This window comes from Pelodiscus sinensis, chromosome 3 (genome assembly GCF_052426305.1).
Source record: "Pelodiscus sinensis isolate ZL-2025 chromosome 3, ASM5242630v1, whole genome shotgun sequence".
NCBI classification, from domain to species: Eukaryota; Metazoa; Chordata; order Testudines; family Trionychidae; genus Pelodiscus; species Pelodiscus sinensis.
In genome coordinates, this window is record NC_143054.1 from 196,701,250 (window position 1) to 196,717,200 (window position 15,951).

General features: G+C 46.9%; 1 protein-coding gene and 1 long non-coding RNA gene across 7 annotated transcripts in view; one reads left to right on the plus strand and one right to left on the minus strand.

The window, feature by feature from the left end:
- SLC24A3 (solute carrier family 24 member 3) overlaps positions 1 to 15,951 on the plus strand; it is a 347,553-nt gene that overhangs the window by 82,919 nt on the left and 248,683 nt on the right. The window contains exon 1 of one of the 4 annotated variants that reach the window (XM_075925775.2): positions 4,935 to 5,459. The exons of the other annotated variants lie outside the window; for them this stretch is intronic. The gene's annotated coding sequence lies outside the window, so the exon portion shown is untranslated. Of the gene's footprint in view, positions 1 to 4,934; positions 5,460 to 15,951 lie in introns of those variants that run through there. 4 annotated transcript variants of the gene reach the window in all.
- The window catches only part of LOC112545065 (uncharacterized), a 61,519-nt gene that overhangs the window by 26,644 nt on the left and 18,924 nt on the right, over positions 1 to 15,951 (minus strand). The window contains exon 4 of one of the 3 annotated variants that reach the window (XR_003088478.3): positions 10,158 to 10,296. The exons of 1 other annotated variant lie outside the window; for it this stretch is intronic. This is a non-coding gene — a long non-coding RNA (uncharacterized LOC112545065). Of the gene's footprint in view, positions 1 to 10,157; positions 10,297 to 12,052; positions 12,188 to 15,951 lie in introns of those variants that run through there. One more of the 3 variants, XR_003088476.3, reaches the window with a different exon arrangement.

Sequence of the window (15,951 nt, forward strand, 5' to 3'; positions counted from 1 at the left end):
TTTGTATCATCATTTTGGTGCCTTTTTTCAAAAGCCCACAAACCCGCACAGCCCTCCGTGCTGTCTGTTCTCTCCGACAGAAGCTTAGCACCTACCCAGCTCAGTACTGTAGCCATGAGCTTTGCAAGTACAGGGCTTACGATCCTGCCTTGGCTGCCGAGGCACAGGTTGCCCTGGTTCAATGAGGAGCATGAGGATTCCTTGGAGGACAGACTGCAGAGCGACATCGCGCGCACCGACTGACGGTGGTTGGTGGCATTCATGGAGCAACAGCAGATGAGGTCGACCTGAGAAACCAGCGCTGACGGGGGAGATTGCTTTGACATGCGTGTTTGGAATGAGGAGCAGCAGCTACAGAACTTTGGACTGCCCTGGGCGCGGTGGGCCGAGCTCAATATGGCCCTCCAGTGCAGGCACGTCAGAACGAGAGCTGCACCGACAATGAAGAAGGAAGTGGTGCTCACGCTATAGAAACTTGCCATCACAGATTGCTTCCAGTCAGTCTGAAATCACCTTGGAGCTGGGAAATCCACCGCAGAGGCCGTTGTCATGCAAGTGTGCAGAGCCGTTAATCGCCTCCTGCCTTGCAGGACTGTGATGCTCAGCGATACTGCAGGGCCCAGTAAATGGATTTGCAGCAGTGGGGTTCATGAACGGTGGTGGAGCGATAGAAGGCATACGCATCCCTAGTTTGACCCTGCTTCAGAGCACAGTCACGGAAAGCCCTGGCTATGCGAGCATTGGTGGTCCGTTAGAGACACTTCACTGTCATCAATGGGCTGGTCGGAGAAGGTGCAAGACGTACGCATTTTTGAGATCACAGGACTATTCAGAAAGTTGTAGGCTTAGACTTTCTTTCCTGACTGGCAGATTACCCTTGGGAAATGTTAAAATGCAAGTAGTGATCTTGGACAACCCAGCCTCCCTGTTGCTCCCCTGTTTAGTGAAACCATATACCAGCATCTTGATAGCACCAAAGAACGATTTAGCTACTGACTCAATAGGTGCAGAATGATAATTGAATATGCTTTTGGTCAATTTAAGGGGTGCTTGTGTTTTTTACTCACAAGTTTGGAGAACAATGGGGGGAAAAAATCACAATAGTTATAGCTGCCTGCTGTGTCCTGCATAATGTAGGTGAATTAAAGGGGAAAACCTTTTCACCCGAAGTGGAGGTGCTGAGTTTCAACAGCCAGATACAAAGGATTATTAGAAGATCTCAACACAAAACTGTACGACTCTGGTAGGCTTTGAAAGGCTATTTGAACAGTAGTGCTTTGTTGTACTGTGCAATACATGGCCTGTTAGGTATTGTGTGGTGATTTCTCTCTGTCCAGGAATATAACATTGTCAATATATCTATTCATGTTGCTTGTAACTTATCCTAGGAGTTGTGCCACATTGTTGTGATCAGTAACTGGTTACTTTTAGACCTGCTCAGTGGCAGATGTTTCAAATGAATAAAGCTGAGTTATGTTTTAGGTAATAGACATTTATTTTGTAACAGAATTCAATGCAAAAGAACTCAATAAAGGAAGAGGACAGACCTCCGGTGGGGAAAGAGCACTCACGTCCATTGCAGCTACACCTGCACTAGCTGTTGTTTTCATAGTGTGTGTGCAGCTGCGATTGTTTTTAATGTTCCCCAGGGCAGAGTGGTAGGGCTAGAACAGGGGGCCCATGGGAAGTCTCGATATTGAGTTCTCTTTGGGTTGCCGAGGGAGCAGGCCCAGATTGTTGAACCTGCACATCCACCCAGAGTCTGCCGCATCTGTGCTGACTGCATGAGCAGCTCTGTTATGACCCGGTGCATCTCCCTCTCCTTTTCCCATGCCATTTTGCTCTCCACTCTTTCCTTCTCCAGGCTGTCCTGAGTGTTGATCCTCCCAGTCTTGTGCTCATTGTCCAGCGCATCACTGACTGGTAGGATCTCACTGAACATGTCAGCCCAAGTCCTCTTCTTTCTCTTTATTTGGGTCTAATGTTCCGCAGGGGTGGCGGGATGGACATACAAGGCAGCAGCTGCAGATCAAGCACTGGTAGGTGCCATTGCCATGTTCACTACAGAAAGGGAAACTGAAGGTGCAGAACTCCCTTCCCAGACACTCTAAAGTTAGGGATTGCTTGTGCACGGTGCCGGTCCCGGTCCCATGGGGACTATGGCCCACAATGGGGTCAGGAAAATGATGTAATTGATCGATTGCATGACTCTGGTAGCAGACCTAACCATGTCAGTTACAAGATCAAGACCACATATTCCTGTTCATCCAGAAATATAATTTATGCCATCATGTGCCAACAGTGTCTGTTTGCTATGTATATTGGACAAACTTCTCAGACACTGTGGCAAAGAATCAATGCACACAAAACAGACATCAGACAGTTTCACAAAGAAAAAACAGTTTCTTGCCATTTCAACCAGACTGGGCATTGTCGCAATGACCTCACTACATGCATCCTGCTTCAAAGAGACTCGATAGCACCAAAGAACCAGACTACAAAGAGAAGCCTCAGAACTGTCATTCATGCTTAAATTTGACACTTTACAAATGGGCCTTAACAAAGATGCTAATTATCTTACCCATTACAAAGATAGCTTCCCCAATTATCACCCGTAATATCATTATCTCATAGACACTAACCTCCCCCCCTTCACCCTCCCTCTGTTCTAAAATCTGATTTGTCAATTTTATGTGTGTTCATTTTTTTTTTAATTGTATCCTTTGGTATATATGATCGTGCCAATTTTCTTCCACAATTTGACCTGAGGAAGTGGGTCTGGCCCACGAAAGCTCATCACCTAATAAACCATCTTGTTAGTCTTAAAGTGCTGCATAGTCCTGTCTTTTGTTTCTGGTAGCAAAGGACATTCGTACTGAATCCTGGCACCATTTTCCACTGGCCGTGGTGATTTCATAGAATCATAGAATCATAGAATAATAGGACTGGAAGGGACCTCAAGAGGTCATCGAGTCCAGCCCCCCGCCCTCAAGGCAGGACCAAGCTCCACCTACACCATCCCTGACAGATGTCTATCTAACCTGTTCTTAAATATCTCCAGAGAGGGAGATTCCACCACCTCCCTTGGCAATTTATTCCAATATTTGACCACCCTGACAGGAATTTTTTTCTAATGTCCAATCTAAACCTCCCCTGCTGCACTTTAAGCCCATTACTCCTTGTCCTGTCCTCAGAAACCAAGAGGAACAAATTTTCTCCTTCCTCCTTGTGACACCCTTTTAGATATTTGAAAACCGCTATCATGTCCCCCCTTAATCTTCTTTTTTCCAAACTAAACAAGCCCAGTTCATGAAGCCTGGCTTCATAGGTCATGTTCTCTAGACCTTTAATCATTCTTGTCGCTCTTCTCTGTACCCTTTCCAATTTCTCCACATCTTTCTTGAAATGTGGCGCCCAGAACTGGACACAGTACTCCAGCTGAGGCCTAACTAGTGCAGAGTAGAGCGGCAGAATGACTTCACGAGTTTTGCTTACAACACACCTGTTGATACAACCTAGAATCATATTTGCTTTTTTTTGCAACAGCATCACACTGTTGACTCATATTCAACTTGTGGTCCACTATGACCCCTAGATCCCTTTCTGCCATGCTCCTTCCTAGACAGTCGCTTCCCATCTTGTATGTATGGAACTGATTGTTCCTTCCTAAGTGGAGCACTTTGCATTTCTCTTTATTAAACCTCATCCTGTTTACCTCTGACCATTTCTCTAACTTGCTAAGGTCATTTTGAATTATGTCCCTATCCTCCAAAGAAGTTGCAACCCCACCCAGTTTGGTATCATCTGCAAACTTAATAAGCGTACTCTCTATCCCAATATCTACATCATTGATGAAGATATTGAACAGTACGGGTCCCAAAACAGACCCTTGAGGAACTCCACTTGTTATCCCTTTCCAGCAGGATTTAGAACCGTTAACAACAACTTTCTGACTACGGTTATCCAGCCAATTATGCACCCACCTTATCGTGGCCCTATCTAAGTTATATTTGCCTAGTTTATCAATAAGAATATCATGCGAGACCGTATCAAATGCCTTACTAAAGTCTAGGTATATGACATCCACCGCTTCTCCCTTATTTCATCTCATCTCACTCCTCAGGGCAGCAAAGGCAGAGAGATCCCAGCTTCTGCTGGAGTCCCAAGGCTGCCCATGCCTGTATGTTTGCAAAGTTACTGCTTACTTTTCCATGCCAGTATCTTATCATGGAGGAAGAACTAAAGCAGCCTTCCCTAGCAGCAGAGGAGAGCAGAGTACCTCCATGGCAATGAGGTAGTGAGGGGACGTGATTTACCCGGTAAGCCTGTGGTGGAATCAGGACTAACACCCAGGTCTCTAGTGTCCCAAACCAGTGGGCCATATATTTAATCACACTACTTTGTGCCTAAGGCATGTGGGCTCTGTCTACACTGCCAGGCTATTTTGAAATAAGCTTATTCCTCTTCACAAGCAGGAGTTATTTCAAAATAACAACAGGCTTGGTAGTGTGGATGCTCACCTTGTTACTTCAAAATAACTCCCCAGTGTGGACATGCCCTTAGAGTGGAAGTGAACATCTCCTAGGGAGTCTGGACAAGCGCTGAAAACTGAACCAGATCTCTTGAGTGCCAGTCACATGCTTTAACGACAAGTCCTTCAAGTCTACAGGTCCCCAAATCCCTCTGGTGAGAAAATTGGAGAGCCTGGGGGGGGTGTCCTAAAAAGAGACGACTAAAGCCTACTCAGCACTAGTAAGCGATGTCAATGTAAGCAGCCTTGTGTTGACCCAGTTGTAATGTGCCTACACTTAAAACTCTCTGCCACCGTTCTAGGCGGCTCATTACACTGAGGGTGCATCTACACTGCACCCTTAGCTCCATAGAAGCTACGCAATTTGAGCTACACAAAAGTAATATTCAAAGTAAATGTATAGCAGATATAAACGTTCAAGTGAGCAAAATCTTTGCTGTACCAAATTTAACTATAATTTATTTTTTACTTACAAGTATTGTTCTCAAGGCTCAGTGAATGCAAACTACTGATCTAAATATTTTTAAAGTGTCCAAAAATATTGCGCTGGTTTCTAAAGTGACATAATCCGCCGCACCCTCCTCTTTCATACACCTGGTGTTTTGTGAGCGCATTTCCTGCGGCATGGATGGCTCGGAGAGAGGGCGACAGCTGGGATTCTGAACTATTTTAGAGCTCTGAACAGATGCAAGTTCTCGTAATGCTGCAAATGTCTGCAAGCCATCCCTGTTGTGTAGCACACACATAGCGATTTGCGAAAGGGTGGGGGGGATTCTGAATAATTGAAATTCTACGTTTCCCATCGCCTAACTGAGAAAGTAGTCATTGTACTGGCAACTTAGAGTCAAACTCTGCTGACCAGATCCTCAGCTGGTGGAAATCAGAGGGACTTTGTTGGACTCGGTGGAACTATTCTCATTTACACCAGGTAAGGATCTGGCCTTCGGTCACATAATATTTAAAGCATAATGTGTCCCCTGGGGCATGTTGAGGTCTCTTGTGGGTGTTCTGGGGTAGATGTCATTCCTTCCAGCTGCGTCTGCAGCCTGTGACACCAGATGATGCCTCTGTGCTTCCCTTGTGTCTGCGGGGGGGGGGGGGGGGAATTGAGCAGTCGAAAACCAAAGTCATCAACCCTCTCTTGGGTTGCCTCAGCCTGAATTCCACTCCAAAGTGCTGAGCAGAGAGCCCCTGCACATCGCTGCTCTTCTAGTGTCAGAGATGTTGGATCCTTGAGCAAGGTCTCTCCGTGGCTTCCTTGTGAGCCCGACAGCGGTTCCAACGCTTTGCAATTCTTATGAGCCCATTGAGTAAGGAATGGGGCAGCATTTGCCTCCGGATGTTAAGCATATATAAGGCTGGATCAAGAATGCCAATAATCTTCTATTGTATGACTAGCAATATACAGGGATTTAAAGCGCAACCACGTTTTATGCACCAGGAGACAGAATTATGGTTGAACTTTCAGCTTTAGAAAATTTCCTGAGCACTGAATATTTGACTTTAGAAACATAATAATTTATTAAGATCAGCTCTGGCATTTTGTATGAAATTAATATTTCTTGGTTTGCACAAAGGGCATGATGGAAAAAGAAACTAGTTCAAGTTATTGTATGATCTTTGTCTTGGAGCTAATAGGCTTACATAGTTTGAATATGAAACTTTTGGACTTGATACATCCTGAACCCAGTCACTGGGGCCTTCCAAAACTGCCTATCCTTAACGGTCTTACATTGGTTTTTTTTTCTCTCTAAAAATGTTGCATTCAACTAGTTCAAGTATCTTGAGTTATAGATGCTAAGACTAGGGGGGAGGGTGATGGGTTTCTAGTGAAATTGTACTTAGAAGTTTCTAACTAAAAATGCTCATAACTTTTCAAAATCTGAACCAATTTGTTCAAACATTTGGCTTGGTAGTTAAACGTCAATGAAATCGACACCAATAGTTATCTGAAAGTTATTGTCAGAAGGGGTAATACATTTTCAGAAAACCAAAAAGAAAGGAGAGACAGTAGCTACATAAGAATGGCCATGTGAGGTCAGACCAGGGGTGAGCAATAATTTTTGAAGGAGGGCCACTTCACAAATTTAGGAAGTGGTTGTGTGCCACCCCCAAAGGGGCAGGGCCTGATGCAGAAGGGGCGGAGCCAGGAGACTTGGGTCCTTCCCCGCCCATAGAACCTGATTGGCCTGGGGGTGGGGGAGCACATGAAGCCTTTGCCCCCCACCCCACTGTGCCAGGGGTGCCCAGTGCCTAGAGGGAACCGCCAGACGTTTTGAGCAGCTGGCAGTTCCCTCTGGTGCTGCACACTTGTGGCGGGGAGAGGAGACTTGGCACACTCTGTTCCCAGGTCTCAATTGGCCTCGTGGCAGGGGAGTGGCAGGGCGGCTGCAGGTTGGATCAACCAGCTTTGGCGGGCCAGATCCAGCCCACAGATGCCGTCTTGCACAGCCTGGGTCAGACCAATGGTCCAGCTAGGCCATTATCCCACCTTCCCGCAGAGATGCTTCAGAGGGAGTGAACAGAAAGGGGCAATTTATCAAGTGATCCATCTGCTGTTGTCAAAGCCCAGCTTCTAGAAGCCAGAGACCGAGACACACCACGAGTATGGGGTCGCATCCCTGGCCATCTTGTCTAATGGCCATGAATATGTATGGCAGCAGGCCTAAAAAGCCTCCATTTACACTCTGGTGCTAGTAATTGACATAGACACATTGCTTTAAGTTCCAGCTCCAGCACCCTCCTTGGGCTTCAGAACTCGTGCTCCAGCTCCAAGCGGGAACATCTGATGAAGTGGGCTTTAGCCAAGGAAGGTCATGATGTAATAGATTTGGTATGGTGCCCCAGGGCACTTGATATATATGTGAGGGCAGACCAATGTAAGAGCTGCGAACGTGGTTACACACGGGACTGAGAAGATTGTCCGTATCCATTGCAAGCTCTTGTCATTGCTTTGCACTGTTCGTGCTTTGCACATCAGGTGTTAATGAACCTTGCTTCCAAGTGACCAACAGTGACAAGACAAATCTGCCGCCACCTTTCTCTGTCCTGGTACGTTGCTTCCTCGTTGCAGGATCCAATGTGACATGCTTTCCAGTTTGACTTTGGTGTGTCTTTGTGTTGTTTGCACTAGCCATCATGAGACTGGGTGCCTTTCTTTAGCTGACTATAACATATGGCCTTGGTATTCTGAAGTCAGCCAGATGAATGAGAGAGCCAGACCAGCACAGCTGAGTTTTTATGAGCAGACTTTGAATGCCAGACATCTGACATCCTTGTACTCCCCTGCTGGTCTGTCTGTGGCCATCTGTTATCTCTAGTCTTATAATAGATTGTAAGCTTTTTGGGGGAAGGGATTGTCTTTTTGTTCTGTGTTTGTACAGCCTCGAGCACAGTGGAGACCTTGTCCCTGACTAAGACTTTTAGGTGTTACGGTAACACAAATAATAAAAGAAGATGATGTAGTGACAAGAATATATACTCCAGAATTTGCATACTTGGATACTTTCTGGAGTTTTATTGTCTTTCCAGTGCTGATGATAGGGTATCATGCCCCAGGGAATTTGATCCAGTGGGTAAAATACCCTAGCAGCTGTTTCCTAGGACCCCGTGCAGTTCATGTCATCTTAATTGTTTTAAAGAATTTTGAAAGAGGCTTCTAAAAATATTCCCAGTGTCAGATAAAAAGCATGTAAGCACTAAGTGATCTTTTGTTTAAAACATGAGTGCTGACAGAGTGTAGGAAATCATGTCAGGGAGAGCACTTGCTCGCAAAGTGTCAACAGTCATTACAAAGCCGACAGTTTAAAAGCTAGACTCGAGTGGAAGAGTGGACTTCACACTGACACTGGGGCTATGTGTTGCTGGTACATCAGCCTGCGGAGTACCTAATACAATTTCTGTGTTGCGAGAAGAGGAGATTGAGATTAACACTGATAAACTCAACATGAAACACTTCTTCGAGCTCAGAAAATAATTAGAAGGAAAAAAAAATCTGACCAACACATATTGCTCTTGTTTCCAATAAGTCCATAAAGCAAGACATAATAGGCACTAGAAATGTAGCGTCACTAACTCTAATGAATTTGTGAAATGTGCATCATTTAGTTGAAGGGAACTACACCAATTTGGACTAACTGAAAATCTGGCTCAGGTTCTGAATAGTACATACATCTTTTTGTGTTCATAATGAATGAAAGATCTCAGTATAATTTAGATGTCTGCATCATCCCAAAGAGTATAAGGCAAACTATACTTAGGGCTTGTTTCACTACACGGAAGATCGCCACTGCTGTGATCGGTCTTCCGGAGTTTGATTTAGTGACTCTAGTTAAGACTTGCTAAATCAAACTCAGAGGGTACCCCGTCAAGTGTCTGGTACTCCTCCTTTTATGAGGAGTAAGGGAAGACGACCAGAGTGTTTGCTCACATCGGCCTCCCACTGTGGGGACGCTGCCAACCTCAGTTTAAGGCAAGCGGATTCTAGCTATGTCTTCTATGTAACTGGATTTTCACACCATAAGCCAAGGTGCCAAGTCTAGGGTAGAGCTGTTTTTTTTTCTGGGTAGACACAACAAACTCTCCTGACTCATGGCCGGTGTCCTGCCCATCAGACTGCACTGTTTCTCAGCTGGGGAGCAGCATGACTGTTTTCACGATTCCAAAGCATTTTTGGCCCCCAAGTATTCTGCCTTCCTCTCCTAGAGCCTCTCTATGCACTTAGCCGCAGAGAGGGCATCCTGCATGTGGCAAGGGGTGACAGATGGACAGTGCGAAACAGCAGGCCACTGAAATTTGATAACACAGCTTCTCTCTTTTGCTTCAAAATTCTACCTTGCAGAGACTGAGTGGGCTTAGTTGACATTTGCAAAAGTCATCAGTGCGTCAGATGGAAATTTAAAAAATAGACCTCTCGGCTCACCGCTGCTCAGTGGAAACTGCTCTGACCTTTCAAACCAACTACACATTTGTGCATCATGTGTCACCTGCTTTGATGCGACTTAGGCTACAATGGCAACCTTCAGGTCGCTGTTCCTCTCATGCTAATGTGCTATTTTCAGACTGGACGGGAGTCAGAATTTCTGGGCAAAGTAAGCATGCCGGTTACATGCTCCTGGAAGGGGCAGGGCTTCGGGTGCAAGGGGCAGAGTGAGGAATTAGCCTCCCCCAGCTAACCCTTCTGTGACATCCAATATAAAGGGCCCAGGGTTCCCTGCTGCAGTGGTGGTGGCTGGGAGTCTCAGTTCTTTTGAATCACTGGACGCTGGGGCACTTACCCCTTTACTTTCCACCATGGTCAGAAAAAAAACTATGTCCAGTGTGAGTATGCTAGGATATTTCTACAAGAAAGCAAACCAGATGCCATCCATAATACCTAGCTCTTACATTGATTCATCCATAGATCTCAACACACTTTAATAAGGAAGGTGTCAGTATACCCATTTCACAGATGGGGAAACTGAGGCAGAGGGCAGCCCAACGTTACCCAGCAGCCCAGTAGCAGACCCAGGAAAAGAAAGGTTTCCTGAGTCGCAATCTCACACTCTAGCCACTAGACCACCCTGCAGGGTAACAGCAGTAACTTCTGAGTGTGTTGTTTTATCGTTCAGAATGACCGTGGGCAAAGCAGCATGGGAGGGACAGGAGGGGGTTTCATGGTGGAAGTCAGACCCCAGTGTCCATTTCCGTTTCGGTTCCTTCTCTTCTCAGGGAGAGGATCGCTGTAGGGCATTCTCTGGGAGCAGCAACCCAGCTTTGCTCAGCACCTGTGGGAACAGTACATGTGCAAACGGCCCTGAGAATATGAACTCATCCTTTTTCCCAGATTGGCTGCTGAGCTCAGTTGCAAGGCCCTGTTGTGAGAGGGCTTTGGATAATCAGTGCCCAAACTGGGCCAGTCAGCATTTTTCTCAACTGAAATGAGTGTTTCCTTTGCATTGGCCTCATTTTTCTCCCTCTTTGTGGATGAACCTTTGCAACGGGGGGGGGGGGGGGGGGAGCACAGAGGAGCTGTTTATCCAAAACAGAGTCTCCATGCTGATGTCCCTGCTCCTCCACCTCCAGGAGCGCTTACCCTGTGTCAGTGGCTCTCAGCCTTTCCTGAAAGCTAGACCCCTTCCCAGAGTCTGATTTGCCTTGTGAATCCCCATGTTTCACCTCACGTCAAAGCTACTTGTTTACAGAATCAGACGGAAAAAAGCTCAGCACCCTATTATTGAAAAGTGGCCGATTTTCTCATTTTTACCAAAATAAATCAATTGGAATATAAATATTTTAGAGGTTGCACCTCTAAAATCTGGGATTCTCTGATCCAGCAATATTTGTGGTCTGGCATGACCACAGATGTTCCAGGACCAGAGAGTCGTGGTGTGGGGAGGGGGGAAGAAGGTAGGGAGGAGCAGGCGCACAGGCTGCAGGGAGAAGGGCATCTATGGGCCTCTGAAATGACCTTCCCTGGTCCAGAAAAAGCCCTCATCTGGGACCAGTTAGGTCCCAAGGCTGCCGGACCAGGGAGGTCCAACCTGTATTATATTTACATTTCAGAGTAGAGTATCTAGAGTGGTATAAAGAAGTCATTGTCTATATGAACATTTACAATATACTGATTTCCCTAGTGCTTTTTAGTTGGCCTGTTGTAAAAGTAAGCAGAAATCTAGATGAGTTGATGTATTCACTGGAAGAATTCTGCATACCCTTGGTTGAGATCCTCTGCTCTATGTCATAAAATGCCTAGGTCCCTGGATTGCCTTAAACGTACGCTTGTCCGAGTGCATTTGACCCTTCAGACTAGAGTATTTCCTTAGGAAGTACAGTGAGAGCTTTGTTATCTGTCACTCCTGCGGAATGGGGGTTGCTGGTTAATTAAATGTGCTGGATAACAAAGCATATTACTCTGCCTCCACCCCCTGCAGGCAGATTTAGTGCCTTGCAGCTCAAGGCAGGCTGAGGGTAGGATTGCCAGGTGTCCAGTTTTCCTGGCCCCCGTCTGGTTAAAAAAACAAACAAACCACACAGAATATACTGGACGTGTAAGCAAGGAACGTGGCAGACTTTTTTTTTCTCAACGACTTATGTCTCCTTTTTTTTTTTCCCTCAACCAAGTTTGGTCTCCGGGTTTTTGTTTTTTGTGTTTTTTTGCCATGTTCAGGAATTTTGGTGAAAGCATCTGGCAAGCCTAGCTGAGGGGGAAGGAGGCGCCTGTTGATGATGTCAGCTGGTAGTGCCAGCTGTCATAAGCCCCGCAATGACCAGCTGGACAGGCAGGAGACAGGCTCCTGTGCCTGAAGACGTGACAGCATTGTGGCTACAGGGGCAATGCCGGTTAATAAAGCTTTCTGGTTAACAGAGGGCTGGGTACCAAAGCTCTCGCTGTATATATATTTGTTTAATACTTTTCACCTGTGCTACATTCCTCTGCATGTGCTTTCATGAAACCTCCCTGTGAAATCTCATGTCTTCTGTTCCCTCTACTCCCTCGAGGATAAGGCCAGTGTTCAAAATAACTGATAAGAAAAAGAGGCTGTCTCCAAGTTCAATTCTGCCCTCTCAGCACTCACACAACACTAGCTCTGGGTAAACACTTGCTGGAGAGAAGTTGTTAAGCATCTACCCATAGAGAATAGTTCCTGAAGCATGTCAGTGTCTTCTGAGATGGAACTGTAAAAGAAATTGCAACTATCAGGAGGGAGAGGAGGAAACCCACCTTCTCCAACGTTGTATATTCCCAGCATACTCAAGCTAGTAATTATTTCCAATTGGAAGATTAAGCCGGCATTGCTCAGGTCTTTAATGCAAATAAGTTTTGTTTTTCTCCATTTAAATCATGGTTCTGGGGTGGGGCTGGAGATGAGGAGTTCGGGGTGCAGGCTGCCCCGAGGAGAGAGGACTATCCTAGCCCTTTCTCACCGCAGCAGCGTGGGGCCAGGTGAGAAGCATTTCTCTCCATGGCCGCTGCAGGGGGCTCAGCCAGGGGAGGGGTGCCTGTCTTCTGGCTAGGGGACAGACAAAAACACAGACAGACAAACGGTCTGAAATATATAGTAGAGTGCTGTCCCTTTCTCCACCCCAGACCTCTGTTGGTCCAATGGGGTTATAGCTGTCCCAGTCCCCATCTCTGGCCCTTTGCTGCCCCCTGTGGTCATTCTGCATTATAACTGTCCCTCCTGCCAAACCCTCCCCTTTCCATTTTACGAGCAACAGTTGAATTCCAGGCACATCCTGTTGTCCTGGCACGTCCAGACCCTGACCTTGCTGTAAGTGATGATCAGAGGAAGCTGCAAACCAAATTTTGTGGCCCTAGCTCTTACCTTTTAGGAGGAGTCCTTGAACAAATGGACTCACAGACGGATGGACGGACAGACAGATACACATGTCTAAAATGTATAGTAAGATGAGAGGCAAGACTGCTTTATGAAACACATCCCTTTTTTTCCTTTCGTTTCTAGCTTCCGTCTACCCCTTTGACCCAGACTGAACTTGTTATCAGCACTGGTGGCATGAGTTCAGCTTGCCAGGAGTTCATCTGTGGCCTCCTGTCCTTGCAAACAGCAGCAGATGCCAAACCATCCATCCTGTTGGGGCCAGCCCAGCCCCACGTGTTGGGGGTTATTACTCATAGTAACGGCTGCAGATAGATTTCTGTTTAAGGGGTGAAAAAAACTTATTACAACCAACCCTTTATTAAAAAAATACAAAAAGGGCACCCACCTCTGCAGCCTGCATCAATCCGGAGTCTAGGAAATGGCCAGCCCAAGGAATGCAGACGCAACGTTAGTTATGTCCTAGGCACTTGATGGCTAGCAGGGTAGGGGGGGATGCAGTAATGGACTGTTTCTTCTTGTGGAGAGACTGGCAGAAGAAACCCACAGCAAAGTTAGTTTTCATCGCTAGATAGCTTCCAAAGGACCTGCCAATTAATGACTCTTCTGTCCTTCTACTGACGGGTTTGCTGTGCCACCGCTGATTAACATTACCGACTTCAGCGTCCTCATTGTTGGCACTGAATTGGCAACAAGGCGGGAGCGGTTCTTATTAACCGTTAGTAAAAGATGCTGACTTCCAATCGCTTAATAGAAAGCGAAGAAGGAAGGAAGGAAGAATCTACACTGTAGAGTTTTTCCAGAAAAAACAGCCATTTTTCCGGAAAAGAGTACTTACGACCACCCTGCTATTGCAACGGCAGTAAAGCTCATTCTACAAGGAAGAAGCCTTTTTCTGAAAAAGCTTTTTTGGAAAAAGGCGTGTGTGAACGCGGAAGAGTGTTTTTTTGAAAGCAGAGGCTTCCAGGAAAAAGCACAGGTGCCCTGGTGGCCACTCCATCCACAGTGATCACAACTGAAATGTGAGCTAGCGTCCAATGAATGTGGACGCTATCTTTCAAAAGACGTTTTTCTGGATGGAAGGAAGGAAGGGTAATCGTGTTGTGTTCCGCAGTCATTATACCTGGTTGTAGAATTCCCTGACAAAACAAAGCTGCAATTAATCATTAATTGCCTCCTTAAGAGGCAGATTAGCAGAATCCTGGCTCACAAATTTCTGTTGGCCTCGGGTACGACCAGGTGGGTGAGGACTGTGTCCCTCTAACAGCAGATGGAGAGATGAACATGTAGATTCACAAAGTTTGTGGCAATTTGTGAACTGAACTGGTTTATGTTCTGTGGAGTTTGGAAGCACGGTGGTGTTGCTCTGTATGAACCGTGCCGGGAATCCTGTGCATTGGGGTCTAACCCTTTCAAAACAGGCTGGACCTCCATCATCCAGCACCCGTGGGACCTGTGTGGTCCCAAAGGAGGGAGTTTGCTGGACGTGGGGAAGTCCAGGAACTCGGGCTCCCCCAGGGCTCCCCTCCTGGCCATCGGCTCAGCCAGTGAGCTTCCCTGGGCCACTGGCGAGACTCCACTCCCGGCTGTTGCCCCGCTCTGGCCAGTGAGTCTCCCTTCTCCCAGCTGGTGGCAGTTCCATGTCCCCAGCCATAGGGGCCCCCGTGTTCTCCAGGCTGCCTACCGACTGAGTTCCTAGCCACTGGCAAGTTCTGTGGCCAGGGCTCTCCAGTCCAGGAATATCCGTGGTCCTGCCTCAGGACCACAAAGGTTCAACCTGTAGCGAGCTGGGAATGAGTTTCAGTGGGGGTGTCAGGAATCGGGGCCTGTAGCTGGGCCCGTGACCCACACGCTGCCTTGTAGTTGAACAGCCTCATTAACCAAGCCACGAAACTGGCTGAGAGGTGTCACCAGACCTCTTCTGATGCCCCAGCAGCTGCTCAATGCTTCCCCGCCCCCCGCCACGGTATCATCCCTGTGATTCCTTTCTTCCCAGCCTTACTCCAGCCCTGCTCCGTTCCTGATCTGTGGTGCTGATTCATGGTCCCTGTCTCCGACCTTTCTTGTTGTTTCTGGCCATCTCTGCTCTGACTAGGCAGCATCACCACCCATGCCCTAGCCCACGAAACTGGAGACCTGTCCTCCCTTTGGGACTGTAACAGCGTCCAAGGCAAGAGAGGTTTCAGAATCACTCTGACAGAGGAAAATGTAAATTTCACCTTTTCCCAGGAAATCCTTGCACATTTACATGTGAATGTGAACTAAAGTGTGTAGTTTCACCACCAAGTCCAACTCTCGTGGAGATGAAAGGGAGTCTTCCCCCTCACCTTAAAGCGACTTAGATTGGACCTTCCCTGAGAGGGAATATTCTCGTGAGAAAGAAGAGCTGGAGACGCAGAACATAGAAGGCTTCCTGCAGCTGTAGGAACTAGCTCTGAGGCCATGGCAGCTGCCTGCCTCAGCTGAGACAGGTAGACAGACAATATAACCATGGAAAATGAGTGGGTAACGGGACTGCAGATGATAACAGAACCTAGAACAATTCAAGGCAATCAGAAGGATGTGAACAAAACCGCGTGGCTGACCTGGTATGCAGGTATAGGGAGACCACAACGTACGTACACGTGTGTTTGTGTGTTCACGTGCTTGTGCATACACACATCTAGTAGAATTGCTGCAGAAGTATTTCTGTAACATCTCTGCATACCTGCCAGTTCTGCAGGACTGTCTCCTTAACGCCCACGCGAAAGGAAATGCAGGAAGTGATTCCATTGGATAACAATGAGAACAATTCCGCAAGACGTGACTAGGAACATTGGTTTCTCTTCTATTCTGGGAGAGAAATGGGAGGACGATAACTGACTTTCGTCTCACCACCTGGCGCTGACCAAACAGGGCTGCCGTTGACACCACTGGCTACTGACCAGTGCTGGCCCAGATATGGAAAGGAACAAGCTCTACTCACACCAGTGGCACACAGCCCACTGCTATGCAGTTTTAAAATGCACCAGTGGCTACTCTAAAGCCCAGGCAGAGGGATGAAAGAAATCCCCCTGAACCCACAAAGAGCAGAAGCATGAAGCATCCAAGGAGTGGGAATAA